Source organism: Bison bison, unplaced genomic scaffold (genome assembly GCF_000754665.1).
Source record: "Bison bison bison isolate TAMUID 2011002044 unplaced genomic scaffold, Bison_UMD1.0 scf7180017849654, whole genome shotgun sequence".
Lineage (NCBI taxonomy): Eukaryota > Metazoa > Chordata > Mammalia > Artiodactyla > Bovidae > Bison > Bison bison.
Window position 1 is genome coordinate 64,572 of NW_011480227.1, and position 8,461 is coordinate 73,032.

At 37.6% G+C, this 8,461-nt stretch overlaps 1 pseudogene; it reads right to left on the reverse strand.

Annotated features, from left to right (window-relative positions):
* Positions 1-543: 543 nt before the first annotated feature.
* Positions 544-1,466, reverse strand: LOC104994062 (annotated as a pseudogene).
* Between the last annotated feature and the right edge of the window lie 6,995 nt (positions 1,467-8,461).

Sequence of the window (8,461 nt, forward strand, 5' to 3'; positions counted from 1 at the left end):
GTGTGGGGAGGGACGAGGGAGGAGGGTTCAGGATGGGGAACACATGTATGCCTGTGGCGGATTCATTTTGATATTTGGCAAAACTAATACAATTATGTAAAGTTTAAAAATAAAATTAAAAAAAAAAAAAGATGAAATGGAATACGTAAAAAAAAAAAAAAAGAAAGAAAGAAGAAGATGGAATTCAAACTCAGTCAGTCTTGGTTCTAGAGTTCTAGAGTCCTGAGTTCTAAAAAAAGATGCTTCTACCTTTGTTTGGGATATATGTATATGTGTTTGGGAGTATATTTGTGTTTGTATTTGAAGATGATTTCATGGTCTTTAAATGCAACTATGTCCTGAGCAAGACTCAGAATCAAACTGACTTTCCAGAATTGACCTGGGTCCTTGTAGTAAATATCAGGATCTGTTGAAGTAATAATCAAATTTTCAGTTTACTGGTAAAGAAATTACAAGCAATGTCAACTAGGGAAAGACTGACTTATTTTTCTTCTTGTATCTAATACAGTATTATTATTATTATTTTCTTAATTTTAATATATTTTAAGTTTCACAACCTTTTCCCAAGACTTTCTTGGAGGCATCTTTCACCTCTTTGTTTCTTAGACTATAGATGAGTGGGTTCAACATGGGGATCACCACTATGTAAAACACAGATGCCATTTTGTCTGTGTCCAGGGAGTGGTTTGACTTGGGTTACAGGTACATAAATATCAGCATGCCATAAAAAAACAGTAACAGCCACCATGTGGGAGTCACAGGTAGAAATAGCCTTGAGTCACTCCTGCAGATCCTTAGGATGGTGGTGATGATGAAGAGGTAGGAGGTGAGGACGATGGAAGATGAAAAGATCATATCAAAACCAGCAAAGGCAAAGATCAGAATTTCCTTAATGTGTGTGTCAGAGCATGACAGAGCCAAGAGAGGGAGGTCATCACAGTAGAAATGGTTAATAATGGGGCCACAGTAAGTTAGACAGAAGGTGATGATGGTATGGAACAGGGCAACTAGAAAGCTGAACATATATGGAACTGCCACTAATCAAATTCAGACTCTTTGTGACATCAGTGTGGGATAATGGGGGTACAGATGGCTACATAGCAATCATAGGCCATGGAAGCTAAGAGGAAACACTCTGTGATCATGAAGGTGAGAAAACAGCCCAGTTGCATTGTGCAAGCATAGAAAGCAATAGTATTGTGCTCCACAACAAAGTTCACCATCATCTTTGGTGTGATAGCAGAAGAGTAGCAAATATCAACAAAGGCCAAGTGACTGAAGAAATAGTACATAGGCGTGTGGAGTCAAGCATCAATTCTGATCAAGGTTATCAAGCCCAGGTTTCCCAGCACTGTGATCAGACAGATGATCAAAAACACCACGAAGCAGGAGACCTGAAGCTCTGACCAGTATGTAATTACCTTGAGAATGAATTCAGTGACAAAAGTAAGATTCACTTCAGCCATTTAATCTGATGGTTTTGGCAGTTTGTTGTGAGTTGAAGAATAAAAATGACACCTTCTACAGCCTCTGCCAGTGTTGGAAAAGGTGATCATTAGCATCTTCTAGTCATGAGTCACACCACCTTGTGGGCAAAAGGTAGCTGCAGCTTTCCAATGGCATGCCATTCTTGCCCCAGAGAAAGGAGTCTATTACTCTCAGAGTAGTCTTCTTAAGCCTTACTTTGCTTTACAAAGAAGCGGTACTTCTTTGCTTTGTGATGTAGAAAATATGGGAAAATTCTGGTTAAAAATCAAATAGTATCTGAAAGAAAGCACTTGAGGCAACTAATAGTAATATTCCAGTGTTTTTGGTGGCACAAAGGTTTTGATGCCCATGTATATGTTACAGGGAAAAACTTACTCCACGGTGGATATATTTCTTTTCTTTAAATTTATTTCTTGTTGTGTTTGTTCATTGAAAGAATACTTTCATACATATTGGTCTACCTTGGAAAACCCTGCCCCTCTGCCTGAATGTTAAACCAAAGTGCATTTGTTCTGGACCCTGTCCACCTGTGGGTGGCTACAGGAGGGAAGGAATTAACACATTCTCTGCCCAAGGCTTGTCATTACAGGAGATAATTGCAAAATTAATGGCCTTTTAAATTTACTTCTTCACCCTGCCCTCATCTCTGTTCTATAAAAGAACTTGTCACCTGGACTTCAATTAGATGATTATTTTGAAACATCAGTTTGCTATCTTCTTCGCCTGCTGGCTTTCTGAAAAAAAGTCAATATTCCTTGCCTCAACACCAAAACTCAGAGTTAATTGGCTTGCCTTGTAGTAAGCAGAGTGAGCTTGTATTTGGTAAAAAATGTGGCAGTTAAAAATACCTAATAGATAAATGAAAGTGCACTTATATTTCCCTGTTTTTCAATTTCGTGTAAGTCCCCAAAGCTTTAAAATATAAAAATGTTCTAGCATGACTTACTTATTTAATTTTATAAAATAAGTACTTGATGCTATGTAAGTTAAAAGGAAATTAATCAGATCTATGGGGAAACAGTGGAAACAGTGTAAGACTTTATTTTGGGGGGCTCCAAAATCACTGCAGATGGTGACTGCAGCCATGAAATTAAAAGACACTTACTCCTTGGAAGAAAAATTATGTCCATCCTAGATAGCATATTGAAAAGCAGAGACATTACTTCGCCAACAAAGGTCCATCGAGTCAAGGCTATGGTTTTTCCAGTGGTCATGTATGGATGTGAGAGTTGGACTGTGAAGAAAGCTGAGTGCTGAAGCATTGATGCTTTTGAACTGTGGTGTTGGAGAAGACTCTTGAGAGCCCTTGTACTACAAGGAGATCCAACCAGTCCGTTCTAAAGGAGATCAGCCTGGGATTTCTTTGGAAGGAGTGATGCTAAAGCTGAAACTCCAGTACTATGGCCACCTCATGCGAAGAGTTGACTCATTGGAAAAGACTCTGATGATGGAAGGGATTGGGGGCAGGAAGAGAAGGGGATGACAGAGAATGAGATGGCTGGATGACATCACTGACTCAATGGACGTGAGTCTGAATGAACTCTGGGAGTTGATGATGGACAGGGAGGCCTGGCGTTCTGAGATTCATGGGGTTGCAAAGAGTTGGACACAACTGAGCTACTGAACTGAACTGATGGGAAAATACTATTTTGTTTGCCTAAGAATTAAAGAGACTTAGGATTATTTAACAATTCAAAAATTTACCACATTTTGTAGTTTGTTTCTGAGAGATAACATTAATGAAGTAGTCTGCTAGATAATTTATTCTATACTATACATAGATAAATACCTTTTCACATAAATGACTGTCAATATATTTCAGGGACTTAAACTATCTAATACTTACCTTCAGTTGTAAAGAAAGTTTTGTGGAAGCATGTATAGGTGTTCATGAAAGCTTCAGAACAATTTCTTGTACTTCTGACAGCTCTGAAAAAATAAGACTAGTTTCTCTAAATCCAATGTTAGACTATTTGGATTTTATGATCCTGTCTTTATTTCCCACATAGTGGAACCACAAAATATTAACAAAAAAAGGAGCCTCAAGATGTTACTGTGTATAACTCCTTCATATTTCACATTTTATTCATTAATACTATTATTATTTATCTGCTGAAGTTGAGGGCTGTCCTTATTAGACACTCTATCTAGCCAAAACATGAATTCACTTGTGATATAGTTTCTTGCTAACACACTCTGATGAAATTTATATCCCATCATATCTGAGTAGTAATGGAAAAAACCCAGGTTTAGAGCTATGGTCACCAAAAGTAGGGACTCCCCTGGTGGCTCAGCAGTAAAGACTATGCCTACCAATGGAGGAGATGCAGGTTCAATCCCTATGTTGGGAAGATCCCCTAGAAAAGGAAATGGAAACCCACTCCTGTATTCTTGCCTGGGAAATCCCATGGACAGAGGGGCATGGTGGGCTACAGTCTATGGAGTTGCAAAGGAGACAGGCATGAATTAGCAACTAAACAACAACAGGAACACAGAGAGTAGATGGCATAGGATGGGTGTAACTGGGTTTGTTTGACTGCAGAGCCCATAGTCCTAATCCATCAAGCCATGCTGCCCAATGTGTATACTTACAGATATGTCCATTTTACTCTGATATGAACCTAATGTTGAGAGAAGTTTTGAGAAGTCAAACATGAAAACTGTAGTTAAGCAAACTTTCAGGAGATCAAACTTCTAAAAAGTTTTCTAAAAGTATTTGAAGTGCAAATAGATATCCTGTAGAAAAGACTGAAATGCAGAGAGTATGAAAGTAAGAAGTGCAGTTAAGATGTTAGAGGTATTATGATTCCATTTAATATCACAGTTCATAAAGGGGAAAGGTTTCTAGTGGAAAGCAAAGTTCCAGATGGATAGTTGACTACTCACTCTACAAACTTCATATGACTCACCTGCTTAGCCATGATTCTGGCTCTGAATGTACTCATTCCAAAGTTGTCCCGTGGTGGATTCATGTTGATGTACGGCAAAACCAATACAATATTGTAAAGTAATTAGCCTCTAATTAAAATAAATAAATTTAAATTTAAAAAATATTTCCTAGATCCCTCTGATCCTGAGAGATGATGCTGTGAAAGTGCTGCACTCAGTATGCCAGCAAATTTGGGAAACAGCAGTGGCCACAGGACAGGAAAGGGTCAGTTTTCATTCCAATCCCAAAGAAAGGCAATGCCGAAGAATGCTTAAACTACCACACATTTGCACTCATCTCACAGGCTAGTAAAGTAATTCTCAAAATTCTGCAAGACAGGCCTCAGGAGTACATGAACTGTGAACTTCTAGATATTCAAGCTGGTTTTAGGAAAGGCAGAGGAACCAGAGATCAAATTGCCAACATGCACTGGATCATGGAAAAAGCAAGAGAGTTCCAGAAAAACATCTATTTCTGCTTTATTGACTATGCCAAAGCCTTTGACTGTGTGGATCACAATCAACTGTGGAAATATCTGAAAGAGATGGGAATACCAAACCACCTGACTTGCCTCTTGAGAAACTTATATGCAGGTCAAGAAGCAACAGTTAAAACTGGACATGAAACAACAGACTGGTTCCAAATAGGAAAATAAGTAGGTCAAGGCTGTATATTGTCACCTTGCTTATTTAACTTCTATGCAAAGTACATCATGAGAAACACTGGGCTGGAAGAAGCACAAGCTGGAATCAAGATTGCTGGGAGAAATATCAATCACCTCAGATATGCAGATGACACCACCCTTAAGGCAGAAAGTGAAGAGAAACTAAAACACCTCTTGATGAAAGTAAAAGAGGAGAGTGAAAAAGTTGGCTTAAAGCTCAACATTCAGAAAACGAAGATCATGGTATCTGGTCCCATCTCTTCATGGCAGATAGATGGGGAAACAGTGGAAACAGTGTCAGACTTTATTTTTGGGGGGCTCCAAAATCACTGCAGATGGTAACTGCAGCCATGAAATTAAAAGACACTTACTCCTTGGAAGGAAAGTTATGACCAACCTAGATAGCATATTGAAAAGCAGATACATTACTTTGCCAACAAAGGTCTGTTTAGTCAAGACTATGGTTTTCCAGTGGTCATGTATGGATGTGAGAGTTGAACTGTGAAGAAAGCTGAGTGCCAAAGATTTGATGCTTTTGAACTGTGGTGTTGGAGAAGACTCTTGGGAGTCCCTTGGACTGCAAGGATATCCAACAGTTTATCCTAAAAGAGATTAGTCCTGGGTGTTCGTTGTAAGGACTGATGCTGAAGGTGAAACTCCAGTACTATGGCCACCTCATGCGAAGAGTTGACTCACTAGAAAAGACCATAATGCTGGGAGGGCCTGGGGGCAGGAGGAGAAGGGGATGACAGAGGATGAGATGCTTCGATGGCATCACCGAGTCAGTGGAGATGGGTTTGGGTGGATCCGGAGTTGGTGATGGACAGGGAGGCCTGGTGTGCTGCAATTCATGGGGTCGCAAAGAGTTGGACACAACTAAGTGACTGAACTGAACTGAATTAAACTGAGATCCCTCTAAGTTTAAATTTGAGCCTCTTGAGATATCTGAAAGATATAATATATCCTTCTCTCTTTCTCTCAATGTATGATGAGCTGAACAAATTATACTGGGGATTTGAAGAAATATATACTTATCTGTATTCCTGAAGGAACCATACTTCAAGTATACCTATCAGACAGTTTCCACAAAAACGAAGTAGGCTGTATTAAGGACAGCAATGTAAAAGGAGCATACACTTTCATTCATTTAAATAAGAACTCAAATTTTGTGAAAGGATAAGACCAGCATTTAAATTCTGAATAAAGAATGACAATGTGGGTAATGTCCATATTCTTTTTAGATCTCAGCTTCCTCAATTGTAAAGTCAAGTAAAACATGTGTTACGTTTTAATGAATATTGAATATATTAATGTATGTAAAGACTCAGTAAACTCAATGATAAATAGTGAATATATATATATATATATATATATATATATTCTTCATGTTCATCTCTATTATCACATAATATTGAATATAGTTCCCTGTGCTATACATTGGGACCTTGTTGTTTATCCATCCTATATGTACTTACAATTAAAATATATACAGTAGAATACTACCTCTGAGCCATAAATAAAAAATGAAATAATGGCATTTGCAGCATCGTGAATGGACCTACAGATGACCTGAGCCACTGAACAACAAGAGGTATGGATGGAACATATGTGATGATGAACAGACATGTTAAAGCTGGCAGTTTTTATGGAGGAAATTATTGTATCAAATCTTGTAATTTTGTATAGGTTTGAAAATTTCCATAGTAAAAACCTGCTACTACTGCTAAGTCACTTCAGTCGTGTCCAACTCTGTGTGACCCCACAGACGGCAGCCCACCAGGCTCCCCTGTCCCTGGGATTCTCCAGGCAAGAACACTGGAGTGGGTTGTCATTTCCTTCTCCAATGCATGAAAGTGAAAAGTGAAAGTGGGAAGTCGCTCAGTCGTTTCCGACCCTCAGCGACCCCATGGACTGTGGCCTACCAGGCTCCTCCATCCATGGGATTTTCCAGGCAAGAGTACTGGAGTGGGGTGCCATTGCCTTATGATAATTAGTTTTTATAGTAAAAAGATAAAAACCATTGAAAGTCTGTAAGTAGTTGTTTCAGCTTGTGGTTTAAAATATTAATATATCTTTATCATAAACTATCATAAACTATTATAATACAGGTCAGCAAATCTTCACACAAGAAATATGTATATATATATATATATATATATGTACCTTCAAACTGTCTTTTACAGTTGTTACCTCTGAATGTGATAGAAAAAATGGATTAAAAATGTAAAAAATATATATTATAGATGATGTATGTGTACTTCAAAAACAGGAGAATTTAGAGATGTACTTTCATAGCTTATTGCTCTCTGGTTTATGTTGGTGTGATAAGGGGTTTATAGTGGGATTCTTATTTGAGAAAAGGAAAATAATTTCTTTGGTTGAGATATTTAAAACAATTTAATGATATACATATGTATATATGTAAGTATGTATTTGTCTATCAATCATTTATCTATTACACTACTACTACAAATGACACAAGTATCCAAGAATTTTGTTAGACATTCTGAAAGGGACACAATAATAGTACATTATTGAGAACTTTAGATTGCATTAATTTTTATATATATAGCCATTCTGCAGTTAGACCTTGATTCTTGATACTAGCTAATAATTTAATCAGCTGTGACTTGAGACAGATTATTTAAATTATCTGAGTTTCTCTTGTCTAAAATATGGGAATATTTTTCCTGCATCACTATGTTTTGTAAGGAATACTAATTTAAAGTATATAGATCTTTTTAGTACCTTGCTTGGCACATAATAAGGTCCCAATAAATCTTAGTCACAGTTATTATAATTACTATCATTCTACTTGCAAATATTACAGCAGCATCAATTTGCAGTTTGCAAATTCATTTACTGTCCATTAAAGGTTTACTTATCAAAACTGCCTGGTGTTGTAAGTAGTATTTTTCTTTCTTAATTGGGACTCAGAGTTTATGACTCTCCCAAGTGTGTGTGGGGAGGTAATTGATGAGCCTGAGTCAAACCTACATCCTGCTCCAAAACTTCTAATCTTCGCACTGCAGTCTGCAGTTTGATCCCCCCAAGGAAGATGCTTCAAGGCTGAGGACAAAGTCATTACTGAGGGATCAGATGATTACTTCAGCACCCTCAAACTTCACCCCATATTCATTAATCCTGAGTTGAAACTTTGTTTGTTGAAATTGATTTCTGTTAATACATCCCCAAGGAAAAGCTGACAAACATAATTTTAATAAGTCTCCTTGAAACTGATTAAAAGGTAAATCTACTTTTAGTAATTACAGTAGGGAATTCTGTTTGCAGGAAAGAGTTTTGTAATAAGACCCAGAGAGACAGTTTCATCACTGACACTTAAGCACTCTGACTTCAGTTTCTCTTTACTTAATGATCAG